Below are 12,164 nucleotides of genomic sequence, written 5' to 3'. Positions count from 1 at the left end.
TGTGATCGAGGGGTCTAGGGCATCGTAGGAATCCCCCACGGCTACTGTTAGTTGTTGTGGATAGGATCAGGGGTCTGCAATCCGATAGCTACCAACCTCTCCGGTTTTCTGGACTTAGCTTGTATTTTTGTTTTTTCCTCCTTCGGTGACTCATTCATAACAGTTATTGTTTCAAATTTTCCTTTAAGACCCTGGGGACTTCATAGAAAACATAGTTTAAAGATCTGGCTTCTCCCAGCACCGCTCTAGATGATAGGTTTATAGCTAATCAAGAAGACCTATCAATCAACTGCTGCACAGCGGGGAGAAGCTGCCCATGGATGGCGCTGGACTAGTGTCGTCTCTTCCTATTGTCACTGCCCGGATCAATAAACAATGTTTTCTCTGAAATATAATATACCTGGCTGCTATCCTCTAGCCAGGCTCTGATTCATGCCAAGCAGTGGTTCCCTTTCATGGATGACAGGTTCCCTTTAAAAAGGTGTTCCTCTACTATTACATCAAAATCAAATCGGTGAAGGTCCAACTCCAGGCACCCCCACCGATCAGATGTTACCAGTGATGTAAACAGTGTGTGGAGCAGAACACCACAGCCCCATCATACTGTCCTATTATTTGCATAGGAGCTGATCTGTAGGACTCCTTAGCCCCCACTAAACAGTGTGACGTAGATATGGGGTGCTGCTCCACACGTTACTTACATCCGGCTTCTTTCAGAGCTGGCAACAGCTGATCAGTGGTGGTGTTGGGTGTCGGGCCCGTAAGGATCTGATTTTAATCACTGTCCTAGGTCATCGATACAATAGTTGTGGAAATCCATTTTAGGCTACTCAGCTGTACAATCACAAAGCTGCCTCCTACTAATGCTGACAGCACGTTATATATATATCAGTAATATACCCAGTGCCTGCTGTACTCATATGAAAGTCAGCTCATAGCCTTATAGTCCTGGGATATGAATGATGAAGGTGATTTAATAGTTCTTTATTTAACACGCAATTATCCCAATGATATAAAAGACTAGGTGTGGGGATGACAGATGAGTTTTAACATGTCTGAAAAAGAAAATTGGAGTAGTAAAATATTAAAGCTCCTGTGTATTATGAATATTAGTCAGCGCTCATAAATATTAGTCATGAAGACATCTTAGGCTTTATATTTAACCCATGGTAGAGTAGATAGGATAGAGAATGGGTACAGATATGGCATCTTTTCAAATCTGTCAATCAGTCATCCTGTATGGTATAGACTTAAAGGGAAGCTATATTCAGAACATTATCTATTGTTTAAATCAAGGGTTTTTTTTTAATTTTGCAATGTTTTTCCCCACATCACCACTACTCGGACAACTCCTTCTCAATCCCTATATTTCCTTTGTAAACTAAGAACACTTATACTCTCCTCTGGTGCAGGTGCGGTTCCAGCAGTGTTGACGGTGGCTCTTTGTAACAAGTCCCGCGATCCCGGCGGCAAATCAGTGCTAGTTTCACTATCCCCGCCTTTGGACGAATCACATCTGGAGGAAATGAGAGAGCAGCAGCTCTGATTTCCTCTGGATGTAATTTGGCCATAGGGATTTGCCACAGGGATCGCATGACATAATGTCAAGCGATCCCCAGGAGAGCCATTGTTGATACCACTGGAACTGCACCAGCACCGAAGGTGAGTATGTACGCAGGTGCTGAGATGCAGTACACAGGGATTGCAGAGCAGTATGGTATAACAAAATTATTTCATGTAACAGTCAAATTAAGGACGTGATCTCCATGCGGGGAGTTAATAAATAATGAATCAGAGTTAAAGGAACAGGCCAAATTAAAGCAACAGTCCTATATTCAAATAACACTTTTCGTGGCTTCAGCTGATTCTCATTAAGCCACAGTCCGATGGGAGTAGTAATGCCGGCAACAGCCGGTGTAGGGTCCTTCGATGGGGTCTAAGAATAGCGATCCGTCTTCTGGTGGCAGTGGGCGATCTCCGGCTTTACCCACTGAGTCCCTAGTCCATGAGCCTGATCAGTAAGGGCCAAAGAAGTAGCAGAAGTCTCAGTAGCGCATGTGAGCTGATGCACGCTGGTCCACTGGGGAAGACATGCCCCAGAGTCCTGCAGCTGACACACACTCCTACATATGAACACCGCCTGATGCTTATCCGAGCGCACGGCGCTCTCCTTAGTCCCAGTCCCGCTATAATATGCTGGCAAGTCTTGACGCTGCCCAGCACTGCTGCACTGGGTGCGGGGCTCGTTGCTCTCTCTGGCGGCTGGCAACTAACTTTGCGCGCTTTCTGCTCTGAGTTTCCTGTGTACACGCCCCCTCTCCCCAGGTCATGGGGTTTGTCCAGTCCCCTATTCCTTCCCCCGGAAAACATAGGACGCAGAGCCTCGACAGTTCCGGACCCGGCTCAGCGCAGGTACACATATCCCGGTCTTCCTCCTTACAAGTATACGTGAAATAATTTTACAAAGGGAAAAAACTGAGATTGAGAAGGGGTTGTCCGAGTGACCAACCCCTTTATTTATTTTAAATGTTGAACTTATGCAATACATTTACTATTAGGCCTTTTCTAGACGCTAACGTCCTGTTGTTTCAGGAAATCCACATTGAGATTAGCAACAACGAACAGACTCTGACAATATCTTTTGAAGCATGTAATGATCATGTGCAAAAGGAGCAGGGTCAGCTGTGACATCACCTATTGTAAATAGCTGGATCCTGTGTTAGCAGCTGTGTATAGTGTTACCTGTCATAGTCATCCTGCCTCTGATGATAAGGAATGAATACTAAAAATATGGAGTATATAGTCCAAACTATAATTTAAAAATTACTTTCTTAAACATACACAAGGCATTTGCAAATAAAAGGACATGTATCGGTTCAAAGTAAATTAGAGCAAAGGGTCGGGTAGAAAAGTGTTTGTATCACGTGCATTGTAAAGGCAGAGGGAGCAACAAATTTAGTATATTACTTTATAAAGTGCCAGTGCTACAATATCTCATATACAGTGGGTATATAAAGTATTCAGACCCCTTTAAATTTTTCACTCTTTGTTTAATTGCAGCCATTTGGTAAATTCAAAAAAGTTAATTTTTTCTCATTAATGTACAATCTGCATCCCATCTTGCCTGAAAAAAACAAATGTAGAAATTTTTGCAAATTTATTAAAAAGAAAAACTGAAATATCACATGGTCATAAGTATTCAGACCCTTTGCTCAGACACTCATATCTAAAGGGAATCTGTCACCTATTTTTTGGGCTATGAGCTGCGGCCACCACCATCAGGGACTTATCTACAGCATTCTGAAATGCTGTAGATAAGCCCCCCGATGTAACCTGAAAGATAAGAAAAGCGCGTTATATTATTGCTCGCCCAGGGGCATTCCGGGTCCGGTTCGGGTCCGGAGGGTGTCGCGGTCCAGTCTGGCGCCTCCCATTTTGTAGCGATGACATCCTCTTCTTTGCTTCCCGGCTCAGGCGCACTGCTCTTGCCCTGTTGAGGGCAGAGCAGAGTACTGCAGTGCGCATGCGCCGGACCTCTTCCCTTTAAGTCACATGTTGTCCATTTCTTTGTAATCCTCCTTGAGATGGTTCTACTCCTTCATTGGAGTCCAGCTGTGATTAATTAATCTGATAGGACTTGATTTGTAAAGGCATACACCTGTCTATATAAGACCTCACAGCTCACAGTGCATGTCAGACCAAAACCAAATGAGGATCATGAGGTCAAAGGAACTGGCCAAGGAGCTCAGAGACATAATTGTGGCAAGGCACAGATCTGGCCAAGGTTACAAAAGAATTTCTGCTGTACTCAAGGTTCCTAGGAGCACAGTGGCCTCCATAATCCTTAAACAAAGAGTGAAAAAATTAAAGGGGTCTGAATACTTTCCGTACCCACTGTATAAAGGTGTATGGGGAAACAAAAGAATTTCAGACAGTTAATTGTCTATTTAATAAACAAGACCATGTGTATATACAAGATTATAAGGCATCTCATAGTCAGAGTTAACATTGCACCCATACATACACCCACTATAGGCTTTTACCCATAGCTCCCCCATTCTATGGCCCCCTAAGGAAGCCAACTCGAAATGAGGGTTGGGACTGCTGGTGTGGCATCACATGTGGGGATTTATGGGTGAGAGCCTATAGTGGATGTATGTATGGGTGCAATGGTAATGCGGACTAGAAAGTTTGATTGTAAAATAGCCTTAGTGGTCAGTGTAAAATTACAAGATTGCAAATTTTCTTTTTTTTTTAATAAGATTATTTTCTTTAATAAATACATGGAAAACCTGGTTTAAACAATGGGTCATTTTGTGATGTCACACATTATGTTGCCTCTCATAGTAAATAATGGAATATTACCAGGGGCTGCCTGGCACTTTTCGGCCTGGGGGGCAATCAAAAGGCGGTGGCCCTCGAGTTGCAGTGACCCTCAAGTTACAGTGGCTCACCTCTGCCCAGCTTATCTCTGGCCATTGCATTAAAGCAGCAGAGATAACACGCTGTAAAAAGAGACTGGTACAAAGATATGGGAGCAGAATTGAGCTTACTGCCTACATAGATACTGTAACAGAAGCAAGCTGATTACATAGACATGAGGGAGCTTACTACAGAGATGTGGGAGCAGAACCGAGCTTACTACAGAGCAGTAGCAAAGAGTCTCCCTATGGGGGTGCATTATACAATATAGAGTCTGCCTATGGGGAGTGCAATATACAACATAGAGTCTGCCTATGGGGGTGCATTATATATTATAGATTCTGCCTATGGGGGTGCATTACACCATAGAGTTTGCTTATGGTGAGTGCATTATACAATACAGTATGCCTATGAGGAGTGCATTATACTATATAGAGTCTGCCCATGGGTAAAGCATTATACTATATAGAGTATGCCTATGGGGAATGCATTATACTATAATTCTGCCTATGAGGAGTGCATTATACTATATGGAGGCCTATGGGGAGTACATTATACTACATGGAGGCCTATGGGGAGTGCATTATACTATTCTAGCTGAAGAGCCCAGCATTGCCCGGGCATAGTAACTAACTGTGGTTAGTTATAACAAATTATAATGATTATCTTCCATCCCATAGGCCAGTGCCCATATACCCATCATACATATCCTCCATCCCATAGCCCCATGTCCATATACCCATCATACATATCCTCCATCCCATAGTCCAGTGCCCATATACCCATCACTCATCCTCTCTCCCATAGTCTCGTGCCCATATACCCATCATACATATCCTCCATCCCATAGTCCCATGTCCATATACCCATCATACATATCCTCCATCTCATAGTCCAGTGCCCATATACTCATCATACATCCTCCATCCCATAGTCCAGTGCCCATATACCCATCATATAATAATGTATGTAAAGCGCTGTGGAATTAATGGCACTATATAAGTGAGTAAAATAAATAAATACATATCTTCCATCCCATAGTCCCTTGCTCATATACCCAACACACATCCTCTATCCCATAGTCCCTTGCCCATATACAAATCATACATATCCTCCATCCCATAGTCCCATGCTCATATACCCATCACACATTGTCTATCCCTTAGTCCAGTGCCCATATACCCATCACACATCCTCATCCCATAGTCCAGTGCCCATATACCAATCACACATTCTCTATCCCATAGTCTCGTGCCCATATACCCATCATACATATCCTCCATCCCATAGTCCAGTGCCCATATACCAATCACACATTCTCTATCCCATAGTCCTGTGCCCATATACCCATCATACATGTCCTCCATTCCATAGTCCAGTGCCCATGTACCATCACACATCCTCTATCCCATAGTCCTGAGTCAGGTAGCACTGAGCAGGAAGTTCCTGGACATGTGCTGTTATGTAACCTGGCAGTGCGGCTCAGTGTGTGGCCGCTGATGATGCGATTTTCTACGCCGGTTACAATAGAATCTGGCAGTAATAGAGGAGGGGGTGATTCATTTCTGTCATGTGCTCTCTGCTCCTTTCTGGGGGGCAGACAATGGCTGGGAGCTTATGTTCACGGGGATGCTAGATTTCTCCCACCCGGTCAGTGTCTGCTGAGGTGTTGTGGAGTGGGAAAACTGTTGCTCATATCAACCAATCACAGCTAAGTTTTCATCTTTTAAACAGCTCTGGTGAAATGAAAGATGCTTAGTGATTGGTTGCTATGGGCAACACAAGCAGTGTAATCTGTTATGTCAAGAAGATGTGCCTGTGAAATAGATATAATATATATATATATATATATATATATATATAATTAGATTCTTACTATATATATGTATTGTAAGGTAGCTCCTGTTGTTCGTGTTGGGTGACACTCACTTTGCAGCATATTAACAAGGTACGGCATGGGTTTTTCACATAAACAGTCCATGTGGTTTATTATACAGCATAAACCATATACAGCAACAGTCTAACATCAGACAGGTCAATGTTCATCATAGGGCTCCGCTCTCTCAGCCCTGTGGTCACACAGGCTGAACTATGTCCAGTAAACAGGTTCCATAGCCTAAACACAGTTATTTCCCCATGTCCAGGGTTACCTCTTAGTTGCTTCTAATTCAGGACGTCCATCCCTTCCTGGGGAATGTCCAACACACAACGGCCTCACCAGTTACAAAGTCTCGCCATGTGCTCCAGGGATCTGATCCTCCTTCCAGGATCTCCTAACACAGAGACCTTCGAGGGCCTTGCAGTCTGCACCATTCAGGCACACACACTCTCTCCATGTGACCCACCCTGGTCACATTATATGGCCCATAACCACACCCACAGGTGAGGTATGGATCACATGGTCATGACCTCACTAAAGGTCCTATTCCACACAGACACACACACATAGGCTTTACTTTGGGAGTTCTGACACACTCCCCTGGGTGGGTTTGTAGGTGACTGGTCCCATCCATCTCAACAAGTCACCTGGAAGCTTCCCTCATGCACAGTAACAAACCCTCAGCAGCAGATCTGCGTATCAATACATAATCCAGCTTCCATCACAGGGCCACCCACCCTGTGATACATATCGGTCATTAACCACATGACCACCAGTCACACCACAGTGTATATTAGATATTTATTATACGGGGCTTTGCGTGTAGAGTGGGTGTGGCTATGTGGAGTGGGCGTGGCTTGATATACACACATACATACAGTAAATACAAACACTCATTTTTATATATATAGATATTGGTAGATTTACCTCAGTCAGGGTAATATTACTAATAGAAACCCCTATCTGGTGCTCGGGGCTGGGGACAGCATGGACCTGTGTGCTTTCAAATGCCAGGACTGAATTTCAGTCCCAGTCCATCCCTGCCTGTGCAAAACTGCCCCTTGGTGTTCCCCGCCGTATTGATATTTAACCCAGTTTCCTAGGACCCAAACGAGGACAGGAACTCATTGTTCTATATCCTTCAAAAATTGCACTATAAACTCCTCCAAATCTGTGGTGAAGAATCTGCACCTCAAATCCATATTAAATTCCACTATGGCTGAGCTTCCCTTACAAGGGTATTCTGATCTTGTGCATTTATGCCGTATCCATGGATATTACATCATGGATAGTATATGCAGATCTCATTAATGGGACCACATGTATACAGGGGCTGCTGCCTTTCTTGGAGAGGTGGTAAAAATTCCTATACACACAGGTGGAAATTCTGCGGTCTCTGGGCTGAGAATGGCACCTCTCATGGCCCAGTTAGTGGGATCCGCATCTACTATATACATTTTTATTATACAAGATGGAACCAGGGCCCTGTGCTGCACGTACCCAAGGCCAAACAGGACAAAATACAGATGGCAAAGGGGATTGTACAAAAGTAGAAAAACATGTCCTCTGGTTTTATCTGCCGCTGCCTCTCTGCTCCAGTGACCTGACTAGTGCTGAGGTGCAGCACCACATGCACAACATAAGGACAGGGGGCGCTGTTCATGGCAGAACACCATCATATTAATCACAAATATCTCAGTTCTCAACCAGTATGGGCTCATATTAGCTTACACCGGTCTGGGATCACACCAGCTTTCAACAGTCTGGGATCACACCAGTTTACACCAGTCCGAGCTCACACCAGCTTACATCAGTATGGGCTCACGCCAGCTTACACCAGTCCAGGCTCACACCAGCTTACATCAGTCCGGGCTCACACCAGTCCAGGCTCACACCAGCTTACATCAGTCCGGGCTCACACCAGTCCAGGCTCACACCAGCTTACACCAGTCTGGGCTCACACCAGCTTACGCCAGTCCGAGATCACACCAGCTTACACCAGTCTGGGCTCACACCAGCTTATATCAGTATGGGCTCACACCAGCTTTCATCAGTCTGGGCTCACACCAGTTTACACCAGTCCGAGCTCACACCAGCTTACACCAGTCTGGGCTCACATCAGCTTACACCAGTCCAGGCTCACACCAGCTTACATCAGTATGGGCTCACACCAGCTTTCATCAGTCTGGGCTCACACCAGCTTACACCAGTCCGAGCTCACACCAGCTTACACCAGTCTGGGCTCACATCAGCTTACACCAGTCCGGGCTCACACCAGCTTATATCAGTATGGGCTCACACCAGCTTTTGTCAGTCTTGGCTCACACCAGTTTACACCAGTCCGTGCTCACACCAGCTTATACCAGTCCAGGCTCACACCAGCTTTCATCAGTCTGGGTGAACACCAGTTTACACCAGTTTGGGCTTGAACCAGCTTACACTAGTCTGGGCACACACCAGTTGACAAATGATTTAGAGGGAAATCTGTAATACAAATGTACACAGAACCACGTGGATATTACTGCAGATTTGCCACTGTGTTATTTCTTGTGTGTTATGAAAAGACAAAAAAGTAAATGATTTTGAAATCCACAAAAGAATTCTGTTAGGGGTCAGATTCCTGGCACTGCACAGCAGGAATCCAGAGCCAGACATTCAGCGGTCTTCCATTCTCCTCCGACCGCTCCGGGTGCTGCTCATACTCGCTCTGACAGTCTGGATGTTGCTGCCACCTCTGGTGCAGCAATGGTTGCGCAACCTGCTCTGCAGGGAACCGCTCCAGAGGCTAAGTCCTCATGCTGTGCTACTGGGCATGCCTGCAACCTGACCTCTCACTGGAGAGCAGAGGTCACGTGCTCAGGTCCTGAGTCGGATCTGATTGGTCATTTCCAGAGTACTGGAAGGTCCCGGAAGCGCATGGCTATAAAAAGCCCGCATGGTGGCTTGGCCATGCGCTAGTGTAGACCAATTATGCTATGTGTGAATGGTGATGGATGCATGTTCTAGTGACTGACTTATTGGAAACCCCTACCCTCTGATATTACGAGTGGTGACCAAGTGTGTAATAGTCAGCGCCACGTAGTGGCTAGCTACTTGCTACTGTGCTTACCGCACCTAGCACTAGCGCCCGTCGGTGTCCGCCCTGTCGGCACCGTCGTTTAGCCGCGATAGTTACCGCCGCGCCTGCGCCTAGCAGTTCTGCCGCGCTGCGCTTTGCAGTCCTCTGACGTTCACGGTTGCGACGCCACCCGCTGGTTACCTTGTGTGCTTAACAAGGTCAGCGCCTTTGTATTTATTTGCTTAAGTTTCTCTGTGTCTGAACAGAGCCTGTCTTAGCCGCTCGGGTGACGTTAACCCGAGCGCACTACTTCACCTATTGGTGTATCTGCCATTGCTCAGCAGCGGTCTTATCATCTACCGCACGGTGGACCCCGGGCGGCGAACGCACCTTCTGTTATTTTTATTAGGTGCGTTCCGCCATCCATAACACTACACTAGCGCCAGGGTCTGGCTGGTAATGGCAGACCTGCAGCAGCTGCAGCGCTACATCCGGCAGCTGGAGAGCAGGTTGGCGGCTATTGAGAGCGCCAACTCAGCTGCGAATGCTGAGCTAGCTGCTGCCCAGACAGTCGCAGAGGCTGTCTCACGTGTGCCCGCACACTTGCCCACGTCGACAATCTCTCGCCTCCCGCTCCCCGACAAGTTTGCGGGTGACAGCGTCACCTGTAGGGGATTCGTGAGCCAGTGCTTTATTCAGCTTGAGTTGCTGGCTGCACGGTTCCCTACAGAGCGGGCTAAGGTGGGATTTATCATCTCATTACTGTCTGGCAGGGCATTACAGTGGGCTACACCATTGTGGGAACGTGATGATCCCGTGGTTCAGGGTGCTGCAAAGTTCCTCGCGGCCCTGAGGCAAGTCTTTTTGGGACCTTGGATCACGCACGATACCTCACTCCAGCTACTATCATTAGCACAGGGGTCGCTCTCGGTTTGCCATTATGCTGTCCGGTTCCGGACATTGGCTTCCGAATTAGAGTGGCCGGACAAATCATTAGTCCCGGTGTTCTGGAGTGGGTTAGCTGAGCACGTCAAAGATGCTCTAGCTACAAGAGAGGTTCCCACAAGTTTGGAGGAATTGATTGCTGTTTCCACCTGCATTGACCTCCGGTTTACGGAGAGCGGGTTGGAACGGGCGCAATCCAGACGTAGGGTTAATTTGGCTCCCACCTTTTCTGAGCCAATAAGATATCCCGCACAGGAGCTCTCACCCTCCGAACCGATGGAGGTGTCTCGCACCGGCACTGAGCCACGTCCGATGCGAAGCATCACACGTTGCTACCAATGCCGACAATTAGGTCATTCGGCTAGCACGTGTCCACTGTGGTCGAAAAAACGACCACGTTCAGTGGCCAAAGGTGGTGGTCAGTTCAATATGAAACCCTTTTCCCCTAAACCAGTTTTGCGGGCACTGTTCAGGTGGCCTCCACCGAGGTGCCTGCAGATCTTTCCGCGCTACCTGAGCCCTATCACCAGTACGCGGACGTCTTTTCTAAAAAATCTGCGGAGACGCTCCCGCCGCACCGTCCACATGATTGCCCAATAGATCTCCTGCAAGGCACAGAACCTACTAGAGGCTGTGTGTATCCGCTATCGCTCCCTGAGACCGAGGCGATATCTCAATATATATCCGGGAGAACCTGGCTAGAGGTTTTATTAGAAAATCGTGTCGCAGGCTGGTGCCGGATTCTTCTTCGTACAGAAGAAGAGCGGGGAGTTACGACCCTGCATTGATTACAGAGGTCTCAATGCTATTACGGTCAAGAACAAATATCCCCTTCCGTTGATCTCTGAATTATTTGACAAGTTGCGAGGGGCCCGGATCTTTACTAAATTAGTTCTGCGGGGGGCCTACAACCTGATCCGCATTCGCGAAGGAGACGAGTGGAAGACAGCATTTAACACCAGGGATGGCCATTACGAGTATTTGGTCATGCCCTTTGGCCTTTGTAATGCGCCTGCTGTCTTCCAGAATTTCGTCAACGACGTCTTCCGTGACATGCTCTCTACCTCGGTGGTGGTCTATCTGGATGACATACTCATCTTCTCGCCAGATTTGACCACCCACTGGAGAGACGTCTGCAGGGTCTTCGACCGTCTGTGGGTGAATTCCCTCTTTGACAAGCTGGAAAAGTGCCAGTTTGAGCAGGAGTCCTTGCCGTTCCTGGGCTATATCATCTCGGCCCAGGGGTTGGCTATGGATCCTGCCAAACTACAAGCGGTGATGGACTGGCAAGAACCCCATTCACTTAAAGCGGTGCAGCGCTTTTTAGGGTTCGTAAACTATTACCGTCAGTTTATACCTCACTTTTTTACACTGGTGGCTCCTTTGGTTGCTCTCACTAAAAAAGGAGCTAATCCTAACGCTTGGTCTGAACAGGTCTCCAAGGCCTTCTTGTCTATTAAATCACACTTTGCTGGTGCTCCCATCCCACATTGTCCCGATGTGAACAAGCCATTTATACTGGAGGTAGATGCCTCTTCCGTCAGTGCAGGAGCAGTCCTTTTTCAGAAGGATGCTCAAGGTCGGAAGCATCCATGCTTCTTCTTCTCAAAGACCTTCTCACTGGCGGAGAAGAATTACTCCATTGGTGACAGGGAGCTGCTGGCCATGAAGTTGGCCTTTTCAGAGTGGAGACATCTTCTGGAGGGGGCTCGGTTTCCCTTCCAGGTTTACACAGACCATAAAAATCTGGTCTATTTGCAGACGGCCCAGCGCCTGAACTCCCGTCAGGCTAGGTGGTCGCTCTTCTTTTCCCGCTTCCGCTTCACCTTGCATTAGTTCTCAGGAGAGAAGAACGTCCGT

Source organism: Dendrobates tinctorius, unplaced genomic scaffold, assembly GCF_039654945.1.
Source record: "Dendrobates tinctorius isolate UK_male_01 unplaced genomic scaffold, ASM3965494v1 ptg000075l, whole genome shotgun sequence".
NCBI lineage: Eukaryota > Metazoa > Chordata > Amphibia > Anura > Dendrobatidae > Dendrobates > Dendrobates tinctorius.
This window is presented reverse-complemented; position numbering follows the sequence as displayed.